Genomic DNA, 26,415 nt, shown 5'->3' on the forward strand with positions numbered 1-26,415 from the left:
GGCCAAATGTGCAGATATGCAGATGTAGTCTGTGCTTAGACTCGTTAAATTTGCAGGGCAAGTAATACATGTGAAAAAGCGTGTTTTGTATTACAAACATAATGGGCAATAGTTACCAGTGTCATCGTACTCATCATTACTTGTTATGCACATGAGCTCACACCTGCACAGCATTTATGAACTCTCTTGCAGGAACTTCTCTCTTTTAGGCACATGTTTTGCTGGATGCACAAAACCTAACTGGAGGTATGTGTGGAACTCTTACCTCCTGAAACCAGTGGAACTCCACACAGACTGGCTTCTTTATCTTACACATGGTTTTGTTGGTCAGACAAGTATCTTTTTGTCTACAAGAGCTAGAGGGAGAGAACACTTGCAATTGAAAGTTTCTGAAACGTGGTTGCCACAGAATAGTTGAGTTCCTTCAGCTGTGTTTAGGTCTGTGTGACCTTTTAAGTGCATATGTCTTCCCCAGCATAGTGCCCAGGTCAGCAACAGAAGAAAGTTTTTTTGATTAATTGGTTTTGCATTGCAGGCAGGTATAATTGCGAGCTTTATAATGTAGCTCAGACTTCTAGTTGTAAGCCTTCTTATTTTTTGCCTTAAACATTGTGTCCCAGATGTTAGTGTGTACGACCGTCCCATATATCTTACGCTCATTGCCCTGCCATTCCAGGAAGTTTTCAGGTACAAGGTTTCTGAAGAGGGGCGCCAACTGTGAAGTTAGTAAGATTATGTAGGTGTTCTTGCTTTTTCAAAGCCTGCAAATCAACCGTCAATGCCTACATGATGGTGTGTACTGGGACACATTTCATTGCCCAGCGTAACAGTAGAAACAAGAAAACAAACATAATCTATTGCAGCGGCTAGGGAATACTGCTGCAGAGCACAAGGCCACTGGTTTGATTCCCATCTGCAGAGGCTGCACACTAGCGGGGTTGAAATGCAAAACGTTCATTTCCTGAAATTTAGGTGTACGTTAACTAGTTGCATGTTAATGCAGCAGCTTACAAAGTCGTGGCCGAAAAAGGAGCAAGTGTGGATTTACTAAGATTTTACAATGTGCCAGTAAAATGCAAAGCTGGGCAAGTTAGTGTTGAATCATTTTTGGAGCTGCACTGTTTTGTTGCATGAATTTAAACATGCTTGATAGAACTATAAAAAAATATATATACAGGGTGTATATATTGAACACTTTCAAAATTTATTTAAGGTTGTCTGTGGCAGATAGCCCAATTCTAGTTAATGAGCTGGTCTACTTGAAGAGGCGGACATTACTTGCACAAAAAATTGAAATGCATAATCGACTAATCAACAAAAGTTCACTAATTAAGTTTTGAACTAATTACCTGATGGCCCATATTGCAATTTACAAATTGTAGCCGTGGCGTTCGCAAGGCGGATCCATTTGGAACGAATTCTCGGGATGACACCAGTTTCGAGATATTATTTTCCTGTAGTTTGCGGAGAAATGCATAGGCATTCCAGTAGGTTCTTAACAAAACGTCGCTTTTTGCATTGAAGCACAAAATTAACTGGAACGCCAATGCATTTCTCCGCAAAGTTCGGGAATTAATATCTCAAAACTGGTGTCATCCTGCTAATTAATTCTAAGTGGATCCGCCTTGCGAACTCCACGGCTACAATTTGTAAATTGCAATATGGGCCATCAGGTAATTAGTTAAAAACTTAATTAATCCATTTCTGTTAATTATTCAAATATGCATTTCAATTTCTTGTGCAAGTAATGTCCGCCTCTTCGAGTAGACCAGCTCATGAACTAGAATTGTGCTATCTGCCACAGGCAACCTTTAAGAATTTTTGAAAGTGTTCGCTGAAACACCCTGTATATACAGTCGAACAAGGTCACTGTTCAGTGATGGCACCGTTCATTGAAATAGTAGTGACTGGAAATATCAGATACGACAACTCCTTGAGGAACAGCACAACTGAAGAATAGCTAGGATACTTTTGATCATGCCATTCAGTGTCTTAGTGTACTGCAGCTATGACATGTCATCAACTAACCCAGTTGTTAACACTACATAATAAGTAGCTTCAGATGGCCAAGATTAATCCAGAAATTCTCGCTATGCCCACCGACGCCGCAACACGCTCTTGGTGCTGGCTGCGAAAGAATACAGTGGTGAGTCTTGCCTAAGAGATGACCGACCCCAGCAACCTACCACCCTCGGGTAACCTCTCGCCCACGAGACGTCACAGCTCTCCAGCTTCACCTGCCCCCCACCTTCTGGCTGCTATTCCTCGGTTCCCGACAGTACCTCTTATTAATTCAGGGCATCTTGCTACAGCTAAAGCGTGAACTTTATACAGAAGAATTATGCTAATCTTATTATTTATTAAAACAAATGCTACGTACACAGCCCTGGGTCACAACTTGCTTAATCATTAATATCTGTATAATATATAAATAAACATTACTGCTTTGTTTTTTCATCCGGTAGGGTGATGTGGCAAATGAAGTGGAAACCTGTCCATGGCTCCTCAGTTTTTTCCTTCACCTCGTTCGTGCAAGTTCGGGGCTCAGTTCCTTGCAGCTGGTCACAGGACATGGTGCCTAAGCCAGCCATTAATGGTATGTCGCAGTGTTCACTCATAATATGTTAAGAGAGTCGATGAAGTGAAAAATATGTTATGAAATGACAGCAATGCCATTTTATGCTGTATTGGCAGCAGGTACTTTTACAAGCAGCGATCATGCAGTACTGCACTATTAAAGCCCAACTGGAGTGTAATGTCACCTTAGCTAAATTCGTTATGAGTATTACTATTGAACCAACTGCGGCAGAGCTGCAAGGCTGGTAATTGTCCAATTTTCTTATTAGCAGCCTTTTACATAGCACCTAAGCAGCCGATGCATGCGCCAGAAATAGGCAAATGGTGTTTAGCAGATACGACACAAATCCCATACTATGGCTTCCGAGATTTTCGATGCACAGCAAGCGCGGCCTAATCTCGGGCATCATGCCGAAGAGCCATGCAGGTTTTCAATGTTGTGGGTTTTGCATTATTTCTGGCAAGTGGCATCAAAAATGTATATTTTTGCTAAGTTTTAGTGACTCATCCACTCGCATTTCAACCATAATGTCTTGCATGAAGTTGGCCGTTAACTGAGGTGTGTGCTTGGTGCATCTCCATGTGCAGTGGACCTGGTGGACCCGTACTGCTTTGCAGTGGGTCGGCCCATAGGCGGAAAGTTTTCATTTTCCCGGGGGGGGGTGGGGCCCGATCAGCTTGCCTAAGCGGTCATATATATATATATATATATATATATATATATATATAGTTCAATTTCAGAACCTGAGTCCCCTCGTACCACAAAGAGACTCGCGTCTCTCGGATGAGCCATGCGAAAAGCCGATTAAGTTATTCACGTTAGGGAGATATGTGTGTTTTGTGCCTATAAGTCGTACAACTACACATAAATGACAACAGCCATGTAACGATTTGTGAAAGTTTTAATATACAAAGACACAGTCAAGAAATATTTTCCTGACTAAAGGTCAGTTGAAAAGATAAGACATAACATATATAAAACATACACAATATATAACAATTTCTGTACACAACTTATGACTACAATTATTAGCATAAAACAATGTGACTCCATGATGCAATACTTTATTTACTTGTCAAAGCATGCCTTACGCCACTGGTTTAATTTATTTCCCGGCGGCGGAATAAATGATTATAGAGCAATAAATTATCAGGCGAAGAAATACACAGTCATATTAACAAATAAATAAATAAGACACAACGATATCTCAACAGTGGGAAAGGGCACGAGAGGAAGTAGTAAGAGCGTGCATTGCGTTTTTGAGCAGCTAATGCAGCATATGACAAATAAATATTGACACAAGACAAAAACCGTCTTTAAATAACGCGCGCAGGTTCGTGCGCCCTCGAAGAGGACAGCGGCGTATTAGAAGAACAAAGACGAAGACGTAATGGCACGTGCATTCGCCGCACGCACTGGGATATATGTGACCATCGCCAAAAGAAGAGGAAGTGAAGCGCCGCTCGAGGAAAAGAAGGCTTGTTGATCTCCTGCTTGGACGCTGTAGTTATTTAATTTATTTACTTGCTGGGCACAAGTTAGCCCCAATAAATAGTTATCTTAGAAGTGCTTGAGTCATTCGTTACAATATTAATAAGGAAAAAGCACAGCATAGACTGGGAAGCTTTAGAAATAGCGCAACGAAGCGTCTTTGCGTACCCAAAAGGCCTCACCCTACTTGCCCTGTCATGCACCCCGTTTTCGTTCCTGGAAATAACTTTTTGCTTTGTTTTCTTAGCCAAATGGTTAGCTTTAACTTGTGAGTTAAAGCTAACTCACAAGCTTTCACGAACTTTCTCTTTCCTATTAAAGACATCATTTCATTGTCTGATGGGATGGTTTCACCTTGAGGGAAAATGTGTTCATTCGGGCACTTGTTCTAGCAATGAAGTCGTCGGCAATTTTATTTACATTGATTTTGCGGGAGAGTTCTTTGTGAGTGTGCAAAATGGCCTGATGGTTCAAACGGGCTTGTCCAGTCGTCGACCGCAGGTACGTTTTCAGTCGCCAAAGACAAGAAAAGGACCTCTCGGATGTGCTTGACAAGACCGGTGTGGTCAACGCAATTTTTGTTAGCTTGGCCATTTCCGGCAAAAGGTTTCGCAGGTGTTCACCCTTCTCCCCCGAAAACATCTGCACGACGTCCTCGAATGTGTGCAATGGTGCAGACTTTTGTTGACTTACGATGTCAATGAGCATGTCTCTGTGCAAAATCAGCCGTCCTCGTTCAAGGTCGTCACCGTAGAACTTTGTTATGTATGCTTCGTCTTGCTTTCCTGTGGCAAACTGCTCAATGTGTGACATATGCTGCCACATCTCAGGTGGATATCTGTCGCTTAACGAGGACAGTACAGTGCCAAGTACTTCGTAGTACCTCTGGCGGTACATGTCCTCCGCTGATGTGAACACGTGAGCTGAGGAACCTTCTTGATAGCGGTGTGGAGTTTTCCTTCGCCTAGCAGCTGGAACACATGGGTCCTCAACTCCTACTTTTCCTGCCTCTGCCAACAATTCCTCCCAAACCAAGGGAAAACTTTGCCTCAGTTCAGCGACGCTTGCAGTGACGGATTTCACCATTTTCTCCGTTTGGTCAAACCTGAGCGTTCTTTTTTGTAAGGCGGTATTCAGTGCTTCCATTCGTGAAAACACTTTTGTCAGAAGCATCAACATGAAAAATGATTCAAACTTGAACAGCATCCTTAAAAATCCGCTGGCTTTGCACCGGCCTCAGTTTGCTCTTCGGAAGCTGTTTCAGAGAAAAACGTTATGAGACTGCTATAATTTGAAAGAACTGATCGCAGTGATGAAGCCTTTAGCGTCCACCTTGTCGGGCAGAATTTTCGCAAGTTGACATCCTCTTCTACCTGAATCTCTTGAAAAGATGCAACGCGCTTTGGAGAGCAGGTCACGAAGTTTATCAGTTCAGTGACGGCGTAAAGAAAATCACGGCACATGTCTACTTTCTGGCCGACATCATGCAAAACCAAATTCAGGATGCGCGCTAGGCAGTGTACATATAGCGCGCGAGGTTCCTGTTCTTGCATGAGAACTTGTACTCCTCGGTGCTTTCCTCTCATGTTTGCCGCACCATCATAGCACTGCCCGCGGCACTTTTCAATGGGCAGATTAAATCTACAAAGAATGTCTTTCAATATAGCAAAGAGGCTCGTCGCTGTGGTGTCCGTCGTGTTGAAAAACCCACAGAACAGCTCCTCTACTTCCAGGCTTTCTGTGACCACCCGAAAACAAACTGAAAGTTCTTTGACAGAAATGTCTGCTGTCTCGTCCATAATGACAGCGTAGTGCTCTGCCGCACGAACTTCGTCTGTGAGTGAACGAAGGATGTCATGTGCCAAGAGTTCCACCATCTCGTTTAAAATCTGGTGGGAAATCCATTTGTATTTTGTTCTTAAAAGCCACGATCGCAATGAAGGAATATCATTAGCCTGGAGTTCCAGCAGCTGCCTCAAATTACTCTCTGTGTCTTCGTGGCCACGTATTGCTAAGCCTTACCCGCCATGGTTGCTCAGTGGCTATGGTGTTGTGCTGCTGAGCACGAGGTCGCGGGATCGAATCCCGGCCACGGCGGCCGCATTTCGATGGGGGCGAAATGCGAAAACACCCGTGTACTTAGATTTAGGTGCACGTTAAAGAACCCCAGGTGGTCAAAATTTCCGGAGTCCCCCACTACGGCGTGCCTCATAATCAGAACTGGTTTTGGCACGTAAAACCTCATAATCTAATCGTATTGCTAAGCCTTGGGTCGACAGGTACAGTAGTGACGACAGCGTTGCTAGGAGAGCCTGTCAGGCGTCGTCCATTTCTTTCGCCTTTCCCTTGGCGCAAGCATAAGCCACATTCGCGCTGCCTTTTGCAGCTACGACGGTATTACATGCCTCCTTATGAAAATTAGACCTCTCATGGGATTTAAATCTGTCAATTGCCTTTTTCCAGTTTGAGAAACCATTTTTCACAAATGCCAGGTAAGAATCCTTGTCTTGGGAAGTGTTAGGGAGCGGAAGTTTCATCTCTGATGCTGTGCAACAGGTCTCGCAAAACGCCTTGTCACTGTGGACATTGTAAGATAACCACTTGTAACTTTACTACTTTTCCAGGTAGGCTGGAAGCGCCGCCCTTGTTTTTCTGTAGATGGTGCATCAGAAACATCGCCGATGGATCGAATTTTGAAAGACCGGCTTCTGCAGTGCACATAGAGCTTGGTGTGCTAGTGTCATCAGCGCGCGGTGGAGCTTCAGCGACTGAACTGGAAATGCTGGATGAGGGACGGCTCTCCTCGCAGTCTTCACCGGGGGCTTTCCGTTTCCTGATCAGATATTTTTCCATTGCTTTTGAACAGTCTGCAAGGGAAATGAATAACATTCTGAATAGACGCTCGCATAAACATACAAAGTTTGGTGTAATATTCATATTCAGAGTTGGTCAAGCGCGTAGGAACCCTGCTCAATTTTTAAAAAGACGAAAAAATCTTGACCATTTCTGGAAGCATGAAGAATTATCCCGCGGTAAAAAACCACAATTTTCACACACAAAAAAAAAAGGATTTGCCAAGTCTGAATGATGGCGCCGCCTGTGGCAATGAACTGTAAAAATTTTCAGCTACCCATAATATCATTTAGTGCGCTGCAATAAAGGTATGCGTCTTCTTGAAATTAGAAATACATTTCTTCAGAATATGGGCATGCGAATAATTTTATACCCTCACGTGGCAACGAATATGGGACGATCAACCTACATTTGTCTACAAGCTATACGCGAATACACATGGCATACGTACTATCACGATGAAAAGAAATGCGAACAGCGGAGCGCGTGGCCGAAGCATAACAAGCCTGAAGGTATAGGGCGCGCCGTCCAGTTATCACCATTGGCAGGCGCGCACGTCCGGTTTGATCGTGCTGTGCGATGATGCACCCCCTATACTGCGATATTTTTGTTTGCGCTGTCCAATTTGCGATGTCATCATTACTGCGCCGTCAACTTTTCTCTTTTTGAAATAAAAGAGAAGCAGAACACAAACAAAAATAACACAGTATAATCATTGATCGCGAATAACCAGACACTTGTGATCTCTGCAGCTACATTATTATTGCCACCAAACAAAAATATAAAGCAGATAAGACGTTTCATGTAAAAAGAAGATGGAGGCGCTGCATTTGTGAACTACATCCGCACGTCATGTTATTTTAATTCTTTGAGCGCACTGCCGCACGACGGTGGCATAAGATAACACGCTCTATCTCCTGTTCCTAGTCCCTCAAAGTGCCACCGGGCCATGATTGCCCCGTTAGATCTCTCACAGGCGTGCAGACGGTGCAGTTACTTTGTTTACAGGCGCCGTGACACCGCGGTACATTAAACCGCAGTCGGCACGTTTCTTCTGCCGAGAGCCGCGAAAACGAATTGTTTCGATAAGCGATGCGCCAAGCGAATATGCAGCTTGCTTTTTCTTATGCCTGAGTGTCTACCCAATTTCGGAGCTGGCGCTCACATGCGCGTTTTAACTTTCGTCATGGCAATGTGTGCTGGCTTCACTGCGAAGGAGCTCGGGCTCATAATTTGACACAGGAATGACTTTTCGGGCGTGGGAGCGGCATGAGGACGCTGAACAAAGTGTCACACGTTAAAGAACTACCACAAAGGTGCAGATCACGGCTGTTGTGAAAATAGAAATAAGTTGTGTGGCTGTTAGCATGTTTGTGAATACGTTGTGCAGCATGACCATACATTTTGGAATACATTATTCAAACTACATACAAAGCCATTTTGTCAATCTATTGCCACTTGAGCAAACTGTTGCTATTTTTAAAGGCTATTCTCTCAATTTCTTAAACTGGAATAATAGATCTGCCACTGGGGAACCAATTTAGCGAGAACGAATAATCCTCAAAGGCCGATTCTCTACGCGATCAAGCATTCCGCGCCTACACGATCCTTACATAAACACAGTAGTTGTCTTACACAGTAATTTCCTTACACAATCAAAACCACGCACGTTCACTTTTCACTTGTTCCTGAAGGTTCCCTCACTGCCTCCTCGGCTCGTATTAGCGCCTGATAAGTTTTGCCAACTGAATACCTCGTACATGCCTTATTGTAGGAGCACTCTCTCTGTAAAACTGCCGTCCTGGTACAGAACGGCTCAGAACTATGCGATAGCTCCCACTTTTTCCTTTTATTAAAACTTACCGCCACGCAATGTTCATAAAGACGCACCCCTCCATTAGAACGAGATCGAACAATTTTCCGAATCAGTCAGCGCCGACCACTTTTGGTCACTCTGGGTGGCTTAAGCGCGGGCACTTGCGCTCCTGTTGACGTGGTAGCTGACTTTGACGCTGCCAGATGCGCAAGGCTGCCATAAAGAACCATGTACGATCGCGCGCGTATAGTATTATAGTTAACGCAAGTCAAAGTATCATGATGATGCACTTCACATTGCTTTCGTGCTGACGACGCTTACTGCGACAGTGAACCTCTACTAAAGACGTCGAGTATTCGAAGGGGTATGCGTTAATAATGGAACACTTCACTCACCTGTTCGGGCCGATCAGGTCGCAGACATCAGTTGTCAACTTATCTGCATGGGCAGGCACTCGCTTAATTTCACAAGCGAGACGAGTGAGGTGCATCCAAAGGGCCTGGACACGATGGTACTACCTCGTTGAAAAACCAGCGAGCTTTTTAAAGTCCTCTACATTTCCAAAGTTGTGCGCATGAAAACCACAACGGACACAATGGCGCTTCGCTTGGTTCTCCTATCTCGGATTCTCCACCTGCTCAAACGCGAAGGTGCCTCCTGCTAATGCTCACAAGACATCACTATAGACGGCGCAGTGGCAGCGCGCTAAGCTTAGGGTTCTTGCAAGGCTCAGAGGAAAAGGCAGCGGCGCATGCGCAGAGTACAAGTCTTGAACGCGCGGTCACTTTATCGATAAAGCGTGCGCTTTGAAAAACGGGGGGGGGGGGGGGGCACAAGCGCTGCACGTATCTGCTAGTTTGTAGTGACTGCGGCTGTCCGTGCGTCTGGGGAGTACTACACTACGCGGGTCGCGCGCTTTATTTTGGCGGTAATCTGCGCGCGGTATCTTGAAAGCGATCCGCAGATGGCTAACACCTTTGCGATAGACAGTACGAAGATCACTGCTTGCTGCTGCTGGTGCCGCACTTTCATACGCCAGCGTTTTGACGGTTAGTGTCAGAGGTCATCGAGTGTGCTGTGTTCATGTTTGCTTGGGCGCGCTGACAACATGCTTGATAATTCAGTTAGTAAGCAAATGTTTGTTTGCAAGTTTACACGGCCCATAAAACTACTATCCTTACTTCATATAGCTGTCTACTAATTTTCTATTGCAATCGATGCTTCGCCATTCGGGCGACACTGTGCCTCTTTCTTTTTTTCTTTTTTTACGCTTAGTGTGAGTATAAGCGCTGCTGCGCATGGCGGCTATTGATTCTGATTGCTAGTGAATCCGGCTTAGCCTCACTTTGGTTACTGAGTAAATTATTTTTATTTATGACCGCTGCAGGCATGTGGGGATGTTTCCATCCCTAATAAGTGTTGTAAATTATTAGAACAGTTTTTGGTTGGTTTTTTTTCGTGAGTCGTTAGCATTGCCTACTGGAAACAGTAGCAATACTCAGACACACAACATTCATGTGCATTTCACACGCCGCTGGTAAAAGACTGCTGAAGGGGCCACTGAAGACTGCAGGTTTTTCTTTTTCAGGGTCAAAAAAAGCACGCAAAGCAATTTGAAGAGAGGTGAACATTCTTCTTCTTTTGGGGGTTTTACGTGCCGAAACCAGTTCTGATTATGACACACGCCGTAGTGGAGGGCTCCGGATTAATTTTGATCACCTGGGGTTGTTTAACGTGCAGTAAAACGCAAGCACACGGGCGTTTTTGCATTTTGCCTCCATCGAAATACGGCCGTCGCGGCCGGGATTTGATCCCGCGATCTCGTGTTCAGCAGCGCAACGCCTTAGCTGACTGAGCCACCGCGGCAGGTGAGAAGTGAACATCATCATCATCATCAGCCTATATTTTATGTCCACTGCAGGACGAAGGCCTCTCCCTGCGATCTCCAATTATCCCTGTATTCCAAGCGTATTCCAACTTGCAGGCGCAAGTAGGAATACGCTAGCGCAAGGCAGGGGTAATTGGAGGTGAACATAGAGCAACGTATTCATTCTCCAGGCATAACCTATCCTTAAAATTAGAAATAATTGTTACTTGGCTAAATCCTTCTCTTTAAAAAATGGAACAAACTTATTCCTGTGTATATATTTAAATATATTGTATGTGTGTGTATAGTGGTCACAGTCGAAATTAAAAAAAAAAAAAAAAAAAAACGAAGTGAGAAAAAATGCTTATGAGGTAGCCGCCGCTGGCGCTTCTAATGCGCTTGTCGTCCTATGGTCAGGATTTGCAGAAATAAAGCGAAAGTGTGAATTTAAAGCCGTGCACGTCCGCGCTGATGCAGTAAGCTTTCAGCCACAATAAAATTTTTAGTGAAACGTTGAGGCAACTCTAAAGAAACTGCAAATGATGTGGGCAACAGAACTCTGGTGATGACACTTTGGCGAGAAATGGGGGGGGGGGGGGGGGGGCAGGCTTCGGATTTCCGGGGGGGGGGGGGGGGGAGGGGCTCGAGCCCCAGAGCCCCCCCGTAGTCGGCGCCTATGGGTCAGCCCTTCAACCTGCTGCTGCGGCTGTATGGTGCGCTTGTCGTCGTGCTCAACCTGGTGAAGAAGCTGAGAAACATTGTCATGAGAGCCTCCTCAGCGACCCCTTTTTGGACAGTATTGACTACCCTAACCAGTTTATCCCTTGTTCACACCACGTTGCCTACATAGCCTTCAACATGGCTAGAAACAACAAATCGTTAATATTCCTGCTGCACTTCCTTGCCGCGTATTTTTACTAAACCTAGTTGCAAAATTCTACCTGCAAAGCTTCATAATATTATAAGTTATTCACGGTTCATTATTGAGTCAGACACAGCTTAACATTTTCTGGTTAAAAAAAAACATCAAGTTTAGTAGGCCCTTCCATATTTGTCCAGTCGGTACTTATTAGATATACCAATATAGTTGTAAGTATTATGTAAGTAACACTCATAATCAGTCTTAGGCATTAAAAGTAGAGTTGCAAGGCCTTGAAGGCACAATGAATGATGTTGATGTTGGTCAAAATGCGCTACTGGAACATCAAAGATAAAAAATAAAACATGGGAAACACAGGAACGAAGTGCATTTCTCTGTGTCTTTGTTGTTCCAGTAGCATGTTTCAGTCACAAGGAACTAGCCACAACCTCAGCTCATGTAATGCATTAGAGATCAAGGAAAGAGTAATGTGGATTCATATGAGGCAACTACGAGCTACTAGTTTTAGTTGCATGCACTTATGTGCAAAAGGCCTGATGGCATGATTGTGAAAGGCTCGCAGACAGTGCGGGTTAGCCTGCACAGAGCTGAAAATCTTTTACACTAGCTAAGAATTTGGGCCGAAATTAATCAGTGCCATTGGGTGGCTGGTTACATAAGATTTTTGGTGAACCAATGCACTTTACATAGCATTCACTGATGCAGAAAAGCAGCCAGTGTGATGGGTCGCCTGTCAGACATCACGCACCACATCATGCGCAAGACGGGCATATTCCACACCCATGGCAGCCAGGTTGGTCCCCTGCCTACGCCGTACATGCTGGAAGGTGCCATGACCACCTACAGAGCACGGCTCCAGACGGGCGTTGCCCGTGTCAACTGTGTTGACGGTTTGGATTGCACCAACGCAGCCCAGTTTGCCCTTGGCAAGTGTGTCTTGGCTTTTCAGGTAAATACTGCATGTGTGACAACGGAGCACTGCTGCAATTGGCACACTCTCTTAAGAGGGCCTTGCAGAACTTATTGAACAGAGTAAATAAATGCGCCTTCTCATGGCAGAAACCAGGGTGATAAAGAGAAGAGATAACATAAGTGCTCGATCTCAATGAAACTTTCAATTTTTTGTCGCCTAATATAAACAAGCAGGGAAATCAAGGGGCCTGATTTTTGTTACCCACAACCATATAAGCCAAGGAAAGCATAGGGGGGAAGTTATTTGTTGTTATTAATTGGTAGAAATGGTTAAGTACAGGGAAATGAAAGTGGATGAAAAAACAACTTGCCACCGTTGGGAGCTGAGCAGGAGGATGTGTGTTTGGCTTGCACCGGTGGCAAGTTGTTTTTTCGTCCGAGTTGTTTTTCAACACAAGTTGAAAGTAAGCGCTTGTGTGAGCTCTTTCTTTTGTTTTTGTCTGTTGTGGTACTACTTTACATATTGACCATCATCATACCTTCTCAACAGCACAATTGCCTAGGCCCATAATGTGCCTTCACATGCGGCAGCACACACAACATTCTGCAGAAGGGGTGAATTGTTCTGTCCTGCAGTCATTTGAAATTGCAGCTATTTCAATATGAAAGCATTATATTCCCAATTACGTGAAAATCTTACCAAATGATAGTACCAAAAATGGCCAACGGCACAACGAGTAAAAACACGTCAAAAAATGCTCGGATTGATGTCAAATTTCTCACAGAGGTCCCTGTAAACAAAGTAAATTAATACCTTTGAAAAGAAAGCTTGGTAAATTTTGATCTGGTTGGGAATCGAACCCGGGCCTCTGCGGTGCGAGATGAGCACGCTTCCCCAACGCCACGGTGGCTCCACGATTCTGGTTGACTAAAGGTGTTCCTAGTGCGTGTGTCATTGCACACATCACCCCACAGCCATCTGGCTGACTAAACCAGACGGCTGCGACGTCATGAGTGTATAAAATAAAAAAAACGTTAATGTCCATTTGAACGTCGCTGAGCGATCCTTCGAGTTATCAACTCCTCGCGTGCAAGCGAGCGCGTTGAGACGCTTCGCACGTTTTGACCTGGCCTTATCAAGGCACAGTTAGAACGCAGGCAAGAGCTTGCGCGAAAAAGGACATTTCACCAAAGGGACTGTAATGCTTTCGCATTCCCACACGTAAGCAATCTTAAGTGTCACTGCCACAAGTTATGGCACTAAAACCACAAGTTATGGCACTAAATTGTGCCTGTTAGTGAATAATTTGTTTATTAATGTTGTAATAACTGTTTTAATGTTAGGTACTTGATATTACATATTAGTATCATAAATGTATTTGCTGAAGAGCTGTTCATTAAAGGCTAATGGGTATTGTTTGCTGCACTTTCTTTTGAAGCTTTTGCTTGTTTCCTTCTGAGCAGTGCAGAGATAACCATATTTTACTTGGACTATTGAAGTGTTCAAAGTTTGTCCACAGATTGTGTGTCTTGTGCATGAACTTATGCATTTCACTATAATTGGTACATTTTGAAACTACAGCTGAACCTTGATATATCGAACAGTGCGGTGATCGCGAAATAGTTCAATTTAGCCAGAATTCGATATATAAAATCATGTAAAAAACGCATCAAAAACTTGTACAGTCGAATCTCGATAATTCGAACTCGAAGAGGCCCGAAAATTTGTTAGAATTAAAGGAAGGACTTATTCTTCTTATAGCATGATGTACTAACGGTGCGCGTCAATATCACAGGTGCGCTAGTTCAAAGCGAGCAAGGACCACGAAACTGCCCACGCCCGCCAATGCTCTCTTCCAGTAAACTAAACTTCAGGGAGCTGGCTACGCTGGCGCTGGGAAACTATCGAAGGTGAAGGAGGAGGGCGGCAGGGAAGCGGATTTGCCCTCGGCAACTCCGCGGCTTCGGTGGCTCCTCTCGCCCTCCCTCTCAACTCCCTCGTAGCTCCCTCACTTTTGAATGTCTCCGTGCGTGCCCGTCGCCGGCCTGGCGTCAGCTTAGCCCACTCCCTGAAGTTTCGTTATCCGTACCCTTATCCGTGCCCTTATCGGGAACCGAGCGTTGGCCGGCCTGTGTCTCCCTCGCTGCTTCCCTCTGCACCGCAGCTTCACCGTTCAAGGTGAACACGTGACCAGAAAATAGAGGAAGCATAAAGGAGAAGAGTTCACTGAAATTTTCTCTCTGTGGCCGAGACGTAGGCACGTACACGCGTGTTCTGGTGCAACGCAGAAACGGCGACCTTGCCATCTAGGGAGGATGACATTTTCGCTGTGCTTTTTTTTTTTGCGCGCCGTGTTGAGGGGTCTCTGGGGTCTCTTCTAGTCTCTCCTAAGCTTTTGCTCTATGGCAGGGTCGGAGCATCAATGCTGGTTGGAGGCGCCGCGTGATTTAGCGCGCTGCTGAGAGCATTGTCGGAGCGCGGTATGTTTGAATTAACCATCGCAAATGCTTGCGCGTTCGAATTGCCAGCCGTTTTCGCCAATTGAAATATACATAACTTTGATGGGACCACAGCGTCAGTTCAAATAAACCTGAAGTTCGAATTAAGCGTGTTCGAATTAACGAGATTCGACTGTACAAATCAATCAATGAACCAATAGTGGTGGAGTAAATACTCACTTGAAGCTTCAAACAAAGTATTTATTCATTTGGCTGAAAGTACTGCAGTAGTGTAGCCTGCAACCGCGTGCTAAGTGATCCACAAGTGATAGACCGGTGCCTTCTATTGCACCGCAGTAGCGGCGTACAAGGGCCAATGCAGCTACAGCTCGGTTGAAGTCAGGAGCGGGCCAACGTCGGCGCTTGCGGGATCAACTTCGGCAGCGTCTTCATTTGGCCGCTCAGCAGTAACTTCCGCTGCGATCTCCACGTCCGTCAACTCCGCCGTTGTCCCGGTGCACAGCCGGACTCGACTCTCCTCTCATCCGCGCTCCCTTACGGCCTTTGCAATGCGACGGGAGTCAATGGAATTTTTTCTGACAAACAGCTCGACGGCTCGCCGGAAGAGGTCGCTACCACCTCACCGTGTTCGCGGGAGCGAAGGGTCGTGCGGGCTTGGTTTTGCTGCTGCCATTTTCTTCAGTAGCTGCTGTCAAGTTGGTTCTTTATTCGATGCTGCTGTCCCGACTGGTGAGATTCTTGTGCGCACAATGTTCATCAGACTTGGCCGCTGATGCCCAGGACATGAGTGTGGACTTGCTCCCTGCAACCTTGGTGTGCTGTTGTGGGCGCAATTACCTCACCACTTCTGTGCTTGACGGCGGCGTCTGAAGCAGCATGCCTATGTCGCCGATCCCTCGTGTGCTACCTACTGTGTGCCAGCTTTTGCAGCTGAATGTGTGAGCTTTCTCCGTGGGATTGTTGCAAGCGGGAAAGCGTCGTTTCTTCCTTCTGCCTCAAACACGATCACTGTAGCCATGGTGTACTGTTGTGTGCTATTTTGCAAATCTCAACAGGGAAAGACCCCGGGCGTTTCCTTTCACCAATTTCCTAGCGATACGGAACTCTGTTCTAAGTGACAAAAAAACATTTCCCATGAAAATCTCGTTATCAACGACAAGTCCGCACCAACTGTAGTGTGTAGCAAACACTTCAATGAGAGTGATTATGTTCCCGGATGCCGAATACAGAAGTTGCTTGTGGGAGCTGTACCGACCATCTTCAAACTCTATCCGTCCTACATGGTGCCAGCTGCAAAGAGACCGCCTAAGGACCCTGCATGTCGTGACCCCCCAGCTCCTGAGAATTCATCAAAGTGAAAAGCAGAGTCGTTCTTGCCTGCTCATGAAGATTTTGGTACTTCAACACAAACCAACAGTAACAACGCTCACCGATCTAGTCACTATCTTGTCATGATGAAAAGGCTTCGGGCTCAGGTTGCCTACCAGCGCTCGAAGTGCGCGGGGCTCCTGAGAAAGCTTGCTGTAGACAGAGAAAAGATGAAAGAATACAATGACGACAAACACTAAACTGCCGTCAAAAAGATTGTTGCCGATTCCCAGAAAGGTGAAAAAAAGGCTGTTTTTCTCCGTCACCAGATTGAAGTCTATGGCAGTAAACGACCTTGTTATTCAGAAGAAGTTGTTAGAGAGTGTGTGATTTGGTGCTTCCTTTAGCCAAAAGGTTATGATCACGTCCGAAAATCTGACCTCTTGACACTGCCGGCGAAGTGTACGCTTCAGAGGTATGTGGGCCCAAGCCCAACATCTTCAGGTACGAGTCCTGCCATGAAGGAGAGGCTGATCTTTGAGGCCTCGATGCATAGCAGCAAACAGCACATGGCGTCGTTGATCGTAGATGAGGCTGCCATTAAGCCAAAATGTGTGTATGACAGAAAGGCCGACACAGTTGTTGGTCTCAAAGACAAACCCAGCAACAGTGTGGCAGGCAGCTCGGCAGAGACTCTTGCAAATAGAGTACTGTGCTTTGTTCTGCATGGTGTGGTGAATTTTCATACAGGATACCATGTGCCTACTACTTTACCAAACAGCTGAGCGGGGGAGACCAAGGAGGTAATCTCTGCTGTGGAGTCCTGTGGATTCGTAATTGTCAGAATCGTTACAGATAATTACTCAGAAAATGTCACTATGTTTAAACACATGGGAAGTGGATGTTTGTCTTCAGTAGTCCGCCATCCTCACGATTCAGATAGTCATTTTCCTGAGTTTTGACCCTTGTCATATCCTCAAAAACATACGCAGCCAGCTCCTGGAACGTAAACTTACAGACGGCACAGAGGTCATTACTGGGAAGTTCACACAGAAATTTTATGAATTTCAAAAGGACAAAACCGTCAAACTGGCAAGAAACTTGACCAGGAAGCACGTTTACCCGTCGAACTTTTTTACGTCCTCTGCGCAGATATTCTCTCCGCAAGTGACTGCAGCGTTAAGTCATCTCCAGGAGAACCGGTGCGGCGACCCAGCCCTTTACAGTTTCAGAGAAGTGAGCCCAACAATATTGCTCATGAAGATGATGAAGCAATGGTTCGACGTGCATGACACGGTGTACAGTGGGAGTGACAACAAGAAGCCCATCTCTGACGAAAACGACCACAGAATGCTATGGCTGGAAAAGGATTTCACCTGCTATGTGAGGAATATTCAAGAGGCGTCAATCGTATCAGGAAAGGGCGAATTCACAGACGAAACGTACCATGTCTTGCTGTTCACCACGAAGGCAACAGTGGAGACGACAAGGTTCCTCTTAGAGAGGGGAATCAAATATGTTCTGACAAGGAACTTTAACCCAGTTGAAGCACCCTTCGGACGACTCAGGTCCATGTGTGGGGGTAACGATCTGCTTGATGCAAGGGCTGTCACAATTGCCCTTGATAACATTGTCAAAGGCAAGGCCATCCCTCTAAAGCAAATGCAGGTGACAGATACTCATGCTGAAGAGCATTACAGCTGTACCACAGAAAGTAATTGCACGGCTGGAGAACCTGAAAGGACACTTTTTGAATCCATCCCCCTCAGTGACATACTTTGGTCCGGTGTATGTTGGGGGGTACCTCGTGAAACTCATTAGTGAGTTTGGCTGTGGTGCATGTGTGATGATGGTGACGACGACTAACAAAGGGGATGCTTTGTTCACTCTATTGCATGAACAGAACAAAAGTGGACTCTATTACCCGAATCGCATGTTCTTGGCACTTGTGGACAGCATTGTGGCTTTCTTTGAAGCGGCTGCGAAGCACCTTCTGCGAACAAAAGTGCATGAAGTGCTGCAACTTCTCGTTGCACCCTACCTTGAACAATCACCCATCTTGAACTGCCCAGAAGATGTTGGCAATGGTCACACAAGGCGCACAGCTAATGTGATTGCTGACAACTTTGTCAGACTACTTCTAGTAAATCATACAAAGATGGTAACGGAAAAAAATTAAAACCAGTTGCTTAGTGCATAAGCCATCCAGAAAATATTTTAGGCTTTAATGTACATGATGTGAAGGCTGTTGGCACCAAAATGTACAAGAGTGCACTGTATTGATCAGGAAATAAATAGTTTGTACCTGTAAGTTTGTACCTGTAAAATTTTTATCTTTGTTGTAGCCTCGCAGTATCTTGTACCTTTCTTATAAATTCAAGTGCATGTACTTAGATAATCATTTTCCCTAAGTAACGACATGTGCATTCAATAATTGTGGGCATTGGCTTAACCTTCCCCTTTAATCTTTGCAGTGTCGTCTGCTACAGGCTTGCGGCTTCAAGCAGAGGCTGTAAGCCGTTTCATCCACATCGTATGAGGCTATGGTGTTGACTACCGACACTGAAAATAAAGATAAGGCTTTAAAATTCGAGATAACTTGCGTCCGACAGCCGGAGTTACACAGATGTTGCTCGTATTCTGCCTGCCGGAGCGCATCTGTGAACGCGCTTTGCAGAGGCGGCAGCGGTGAGCTAACAGCGCCACCACAGAGTTGCAGCAGAAGGCGACAGCATCCATCATTGCAAAGGCCGTAAGGGAGCGTGGAGGGCAGAGTCGAGTCCGGCCGTGCCTGGTGCTGTCGTGGCACCGAAGAGTCAGTGCGGCAAATGCAACGCGTCATTGACGTCAAATTAGTCAAACCGCCGTGTGCGTACGCCACTACGTTCAAATGGCGCTCTTGGCGCGATCGATGTGTGCAATTATAGTGATCAGCAGTCGGGAACGCCCATTGCGCCACCGCTATCTTCGTGGGTGTTGCAGGAAAGCTCGCTACCTGTCAACAGAGTGCACAGGGTCAGGGGTGGCGGAGTTCGATATATCCATTTTATGTGCGACCCCGTTCGGAATAAAAAATAAAAAATGCATGCGATTTTCCTGGTGATATAGAAAGTGTTCGATGTACGCAATAATTCGATATATCCGTGTTCGATATATCGAGGTTTGACTAATATTTTCTGATGAGGAAGAATACAGCGCATTGTTTGAATGTATGTTACCATATGTGTTACCAAGCATGCATGTTCCTTTGCGTAATGATCTGTTATATTTTGTGCTCTTGGACACCAAGAGAATGCTCTTGGTGTCCTGCCAAAGCCTGACCTGTTCTTTAACACCAACAGTGTTCGTACGGCATAAATTTCATGTTGAATTCGAATTGAACTATCTGAGCTGAACTGATATGACTTCAGCATAAATTCTGAGTCCCAGCCAAGTTTCGCTAGCTCACGGCTGTAAAATGGGTTTGGTCAGCAATGAACCATCAAAATACAAGCATTGATGTTTATCTCCGTTTTGCAGCATGTTGGAGGTTCTCTATGGGGACCATGGTGACACCCTGTTCTTGCAATATGGTGGTTCTCAGCTGGTCCACAGAGTCAAGACATGCCGGAAGATTTCTCCCCTATCTTCACACTCGAGGGACATAATGCAGGCCCTCTCCCGGTACCTCAATAATGCATTCTCAGGTTAGAACACCTCATTGTGCACACAGTAATGCACAGTGCAGTTCACTGTCAAAGGGAACACACGCTGTCAAAGGGAACACACTAATTTGCGGCCACTTTGTTGTTGATCTAGCTACAAATTCCAGCTGAAGCTATGTCAGTGCACAGCACAGGTGTGCAGAAAGGTGACAGTGCCCTCACCACAATTCATCTGCAGCAAAGTCGGGCAATTCCCACTTGCCAGAGGAGAACATTTGCATATAATTTGTACTCATGTGTTCCTTTTAACAGCATTTCAATGGGGGCGAAATGCAAAAACACCCATGTACGAGGGGCGTTCATAAAGTTTGTATTATTGGCATGAAAAAGGAGTGACAAAGAAACAAAATTTTATTGGAAGTTTATTCCTTTTCTACATAATCTACCCCCAAAGTCACGCGCTTCTGCCAACGATGCATAAGCTGCCGCAGTTCAGTTCTGTAGAACTGTTGATTTTGAGAGTTCAGGAAGAGCTCGTCTCGAGCGATGACTTCTTCATTGTCCCGAAAATGTTTCCCGCACAATGTGCTCATCATGCGAGGGAAGAGGAAGAGTCACTTGGTGCGAGGCCAGATGAATATGGCAGGTGAGGCAAAGTTTTGTAGCTTAAGGAGGCTGAATGCGTTGCCGTCACATGTGCTGAGTGGGCGGGTGCATTGTCATGAAGCAGACGGACGCTTTTTGTGCGCTTACCTCTATGCTTCTCCTTGATAGCACCTCGCACTTTGGTGAGAAGCTCGCAATAGTACATTGCTGTAATAGTTTGGCTTTTACTGGCATAATCTGTGAAAAGAGCACCACGGCAGTCCCAGAAGACGCTCAGCTTGACCTTGCCTGATGACGGCACCACCTTCGCCTTTTCTGGCGCGGGTGAGTTTCCGTGCTTCCATTCTTTGCTTTGAAGTTTAGTTTCAGGGTCAGAATTGTGAACCTAACACTCATTCATTGTTATCAGGCGTTCAAAAATGTCATCAGGGTTGCTCTAGCAAAGCTTCACCATTTTTGCGGCTGCTTCCTTCCGCATGTCTTCTTGCACTGGCGTCAGCAAACACAGAACCTAGCGCGCGTCAGCTTTCGTCATATGCAGGTTGTTGTGAAGTATGTTGTGCACAGAGCCTGTACTCACGTTAACCTGTCCTACTAATTCTTCAACAGTTATCCGCCGGTCAGAGAGTACGACAGCCTCCACTTGCGCAGCAATTTGTGGTTCCCCATCGAGCAAGAGGCGGCCACTTTGTTCTGCGTCGTCCAGGCTTGTCTGACCGTACTGAAATTGTCTGCGCCACTTTACAACAGTGTCATAGGCTGGGGAATTGCCATCGTACACCGCCACCAGCTCAGCGTGAATTGTCTTGGCATCTTGTCCCTTCAAATACAGAAAGCGGATCACTGCATGTGCTTCAACTTTCCCGATGGGTGCTGCCATTTTTGTTTTGGCTCTCTAGCAGTGTTGCGCGGCATTATATAGAACATTAGCTTTATATTACACTAAAACTAGACAGACGCACACTCATTTTGATGCATATTGTGCACGCGTTTTCTAAATCTGTTGCACTGATAATACGAACTTTATGAACACCCCTCGTACTTATATTTAGGTGCACGTTAAAAAACCCCAGGGGGTCCAAATTTTCCGGAGTCCCCCACTACGGCGTGCCTTATAATCAGGTTGTGGTTTTACCACGTAAAACCCCATAATTTTTAATTTTTTAATGGTATTGGGTTTGGCTTATTCTAACTGGAAATAAAGCCAATACAACTTGGCCATTTATTAAATTTTAACAAAAAACAGTTGCTTATAAATGCAGACATCTGTGCTTAAAAATTGTTGACTATACCAACTGTACTGACATGCATACTGTACTCAATACATAATGTACCAGTTGCAAGTTGTATGCAATGAGTGTAAGTACAGTAAAACCTCGATAATTCGAACTCGGTTAATTTGAAATTTCGGTTAATTCGAAGAGTTTGAGCGGTCCTGTCATTTTCAGTGCAAGTTCTACCAGATAATCTGAATAGCCCGTGCGGCTCTATCTGGATAATTCATAGTTTCCAGCCGGCAGCAACGTGCGACTCTTAGGTTAGGGCGTTACATACAGTCACCGACCGTTTTTCTGGACCTCGCAGGGACTGAAAAATAGCCCGAAAATCGTGTTCAGCCAAGAAAATCAAATTTACAGTTAAACCTGGATATAACGAAATTGACAAGTTCCCGAAAAACTTCGTTATAAAGAGGATTTCGTTATATGCAGGTTCGGCACGAAAATTAGAAAAAGAAACGCTTACCGTATGTACTATCGCTCAAGATTTACTCCCAACACACTAAAGTTGCGATGAACAAAAAAGTCCCAGTTTTGCCCGAAAGGCGAAGCATCGTTTGCGACAGCAAATTAGCAGACAGCTATACGAAGTAAGGATAGTACAGTCAAACCTCGTTAATACGTACCCGCTTAATGCGTAATTGCGGTTTAAACGTAGTCGCGAGGATTCTCCCACCCAGCCCCCATTGAACCCCATGTATTGGCTGACCGCTTAAGCCATAGTCGCTCATTGCCCACCAAACGGTTAGTGCGTACTATTTTTTTTTTGTTCTACACGCACAGGCACAAAATCTGCAAAATCTCATGTGCGCAGACGTTCGATTCTCGAGTTGCGACACCCGGACGAACGTACAAAATGGCCACCATGACGAATTTCCTGCTCGTACAGCTGTTGCCGATTGCCGTGCACAAAAGCATGGCCTTCGAGATAAGTTCTCAGTAACGCGGAGAAGCTGCCGGTAGGGGGTGCGATTACGCTGTTGCCGTCGAATTAGTAACCGCGCAGAAGCACATTTTATTGCGAAGCGCATTTGTGCTGTCACCGTGGCCGTCGCTTTGAGGTTACGTGTAGTTCCGTGTAAAGTCAAAATACGGCAACATCGTCGCCGCGCATCGTATGCTGTGTGTGCGAGTGAAAGCTTGCGGGGGTCAGCTGACTCAATCTTGCACGCGCGAGGGAGAAGGGGAAGGGGGCGGAAGCGTGCTTCCGCACTAGGCACGGCGGGGGAGGTGAGAAAGGGAGGCGTTTACTTCAGCGGCGGCCGCCGTATCTTGAAAGCGATCTGCGATGTGGAAAAAGTGTGCACCTGCTTATCTTCAAAGTGAACTGCAGACAAGGTCAATTTTGTGTTTCTTCGTTGGAGCACTCATCCTTGGAATGTCACACCAGTTGCTGGATGCGTGGACGCGTGTCATTTCACACAAGCGTGAGGCGTCGGAAACGAAGAGCGAGCGACACGATGGCGTCGTAGCGTCGTATAGTGTCACCTAGTGTCAGGTTAGTGAAGTGAAGCGCAGAGACTTGCTCAGTAACCTAAGAGTGGCGCTGCCAGTGCATTGAAAAAAAAAAAAAACTTTTTTTTTTTCCTTTGGCAACATCAACAGGAAAAAGAGAGTGCCGGCTTGGCAGGCTAGGCCAGCTGCAGCAAGCGGCAGGATCAGCGGCGGATGAAGGGAGGGGGAAAGGTCACGCCCGCGGCGGCAAGATCGCCGGGTCGAGGGATGCAGGCCCGCCTCGCGCACGCTCGCAAGCACGCACACGTGTGCTCGCTCTCACCTCGCAGTCGCTGTGAATTCGAGTGCGCCAAGCACGCCGCCGCCGCTTCGCACTCCGTCGCGGCGGAGAAGGTGCTTCTGGTTGCTGCTCGCGCAAAAATGATAAAATTTGGGGCGAAATCTCTAGGTTGTCGGCAGGGAAAATTCGTTATTTCGAGGGGGTCTCCCGCTGCCACTTCGTTATGTAGAGGTCTCAAATACACGTGCTTCTATGGAGTAACGGCGGGGAATAGAAAAACTTCGTTATATGGAGGTTCGTTATAGGCAGGTTTAACTGTATTAGGCTTAGAGCTGCTTAAAAAGATCTCTAATAATGCCGTGCCTCATACTACGCTTGGAGGCAATCAGACTTGCTTGGATTTGCGCGAGAGTGACGCCGTCTCCATATACAGTTGACAAGCGCATCACCGTGTTGGCGATCTCTGCCCACAAAGTTTGCCATGGAGATTAAAGAAGCGAGCTTCGCACCACTTGGTTCTAGCGAAGGCACAGGAGGGGGCACTGATCACACAAATGCGAAGCTGCACGAACACCCACAAAGATGTGACGTCTCCGAGACACGCGTGCTTTGCGGACACACTACGTGCAAAATAGCAACCAAAATCTTAGAAAAAAAAAAGAGATCCCGTATTAAGTTATTATGAAGATAGTGCTGACCGAAAGAAAAAAGAAAAAGTGCCATCCCCTGGAGCGTTTTGTCAGCCAAGGAAGAGTGGGCATGGCCTCCAAGACTGGAGGATGGTGCACGTCATAGAGTTTCTCACTATAACACTTAGAGAGTAATCTGGCGCCACCGTCTATGTGAGTTTCTTAAAGGGCGCTGTGTCGTCATGGGAATGACGGGATATGTGTCTGCGAGGCTGGTGTTGTACGAGGCTTCGTCTAAAACATAGATATGCCTACATAAATAATGCGTTCTTAAAAAGAAAATCTACATAAGAGGCTTTCATTCACCTATACAGTCAAACACGGATATATCAAACTCGAAGGGGATCGCAAAATTATTCGATATATTAAAAATTTGATATAAAAAATACAGGCCCTCAGACCTTACCTGTGGCGGACGATGACCTACCAATCGGTGCATTCAAGAATGACAACCAATTCCGCACACACGACGCAACATAATGCTTTATTTGTGTGAAAAAAAAAGTGCTTATGTTGGCCTGCTTCTTTGCCTTGGAAATGAAATTAAAGACGCTGATCTCAATCTTATCAAGGCTGTTCAGGTGCAACAGCCCCATCCCTTCCATGTCGCTGCAACAACAGCGAATCAAGCTGAATGCTGCCGCCACTTCAGCGGCGGAGTACGAGCGTGCAGCCGCCCCCTCGTCCGGACGATCTTCGTTACCACTCCAGCTGTCAGCCTGGGTCCGTGCGACTGCAGCTACAATGTCCTCGTCAGCAAGGCTCGCAACAGCCTGAATATTGCTGTCAACGTTCACAAAATAGTCCCCCGCAGGGGCGTCTGCGTCAGCAGGCGTTTGGTGTGTTGCGACACCACGGACCCGAGCACATGGGGGTTGGCCCCTCCCGCGTGTAGCCGTGCGCGGCTTAGCCGTGTCCGGGGAAAAGAGGATCCTGGGGGTTGAGCCGATGCCGGGTGTTCGGACCTTTATGGCCCCTCGGCGGAGGCAACACACCTCTTCGGCCTCTGCTTCACATAGACGGCACCCCTGGGCTGACCCACCCAGGGGAAATCGGCTGGTCGCCTTTTCCTATCCCCCTCTCTGACCTTTTTCTTTCCTATCTCCTTTCTTTACTGTCCTGTCTTCTCTTCTCTTCTCTTACTTCCACGTTTTTCATAGGCGGCTTGGGTTAACCTTGTGTACCTGTCCTCCCTTGGGCATAATACATTCGGTTATAGTAGCGATGTACGGCTGGCGTATGCTGTCTTAAACATTAAGAACTGCAGCGTCCCCAAGTTGGGCTCCATGGTGGGTGGCCGCCATTGCTGCCGAACACAAAACAAATTACATGGGAACCCCTACATTTCCCCGTCTTGATCGCCAGCCTCAGAAGAGGGGGCGCACCGATGAATCCTTGTATATGTTTACAAAGCCAATTGAAACTTTCCCGCGATTCCATGTGATCCACAGTGAGAAAACCGAAAAATCAGCTCGAATAATTTCACCATTTGTTGTCGCAAAATCTCTGACCGAAAACCTTGGACCTGGCTACAAGATCACCAGAATGACCAGCGGTGACCTTCTGTTGGAGGTTAAGGATCACCAACAATACCAAAAGCTCACCAGTCTTCAATCACTCGGACAGCACCCGGTAACTGTTACGCCACATCGAACCATGAATACCTCACGCGGAGTAGTATCTGACGTAGACCTCCTAGAATTGACTGAAACCGAGCTTCTAGAAGGCTGGAGCGACCAAAATGTCATCAATGTGCAACGCATAAAAATCAGGCGGGACAATAAAGAAATACCAACACACCATCTAATTCTGACATTTTCATCAAGCATTCTGCCCCAGACGATCCTAACAGGCTACATCAAACTGAACGTGCGACCTTACATCCCAAATCCGAGACGATGCTACCAGTGCCAAAGGTTCGGACACGTTTCGCAGAGTTGCCGTGGTCGACTCACCTGCGCCAAGTGCGGAGTGCAAGGCCATGCCTCAGATAGCTGTGAGGCCACGCCTCACTGTGTAAATTGTGACGGCGAACATCCGGCGTATTCTCGCTCTTGTCCAGGCTGGAAAAGAGAAAAAGAAATAATAACTATAAAGGTCCGTGAGAACATCTCGTTCAGGGAAGCACGCAAAAGGTGCTCGCCTTTTCACAACACTACATACGCTGATGCGGCACGTCAGGGGGCACGGTCGCATCGGCTTCCGCCACCAGCCCGGCCTGCACATAGCGAGCCGTCGGCTGGGGCAACCGCCCCTACGGTAGGAGCAGCCAAGGCTGCCCTACCCTCCCTCGACTCGG

The 26,415-nt window shown here is 46.3% G+C and overlaps 1 pseudogene; it reads left to right on the top strand.

The window, feature by feature from the left end:
- LOC119439766 (polyphosphoinositide phosphatase-like) overlaps window positions 1-26,415 on the top strand; it is a 93,684-nt pseudogene that overhangs the window by 7,123 nt on the left and 60,146 nt on the right.

Source organism: Dermacentor silvarum, chromosome 1 (genome assembly GCF_013339745.2).
Source record: "Dermacentor silvarum isolate Dsil-2018 chromosome 1, BIME_Dsil_1.4, whole genome shotgun sequence".
Classification (NCBI taxonomy): Eukaryota; Metazoa; Arthropoda; class Arachnida; order Ixodida; family Ixodidae; genus Dermacentor; species Dermacentor silvarum.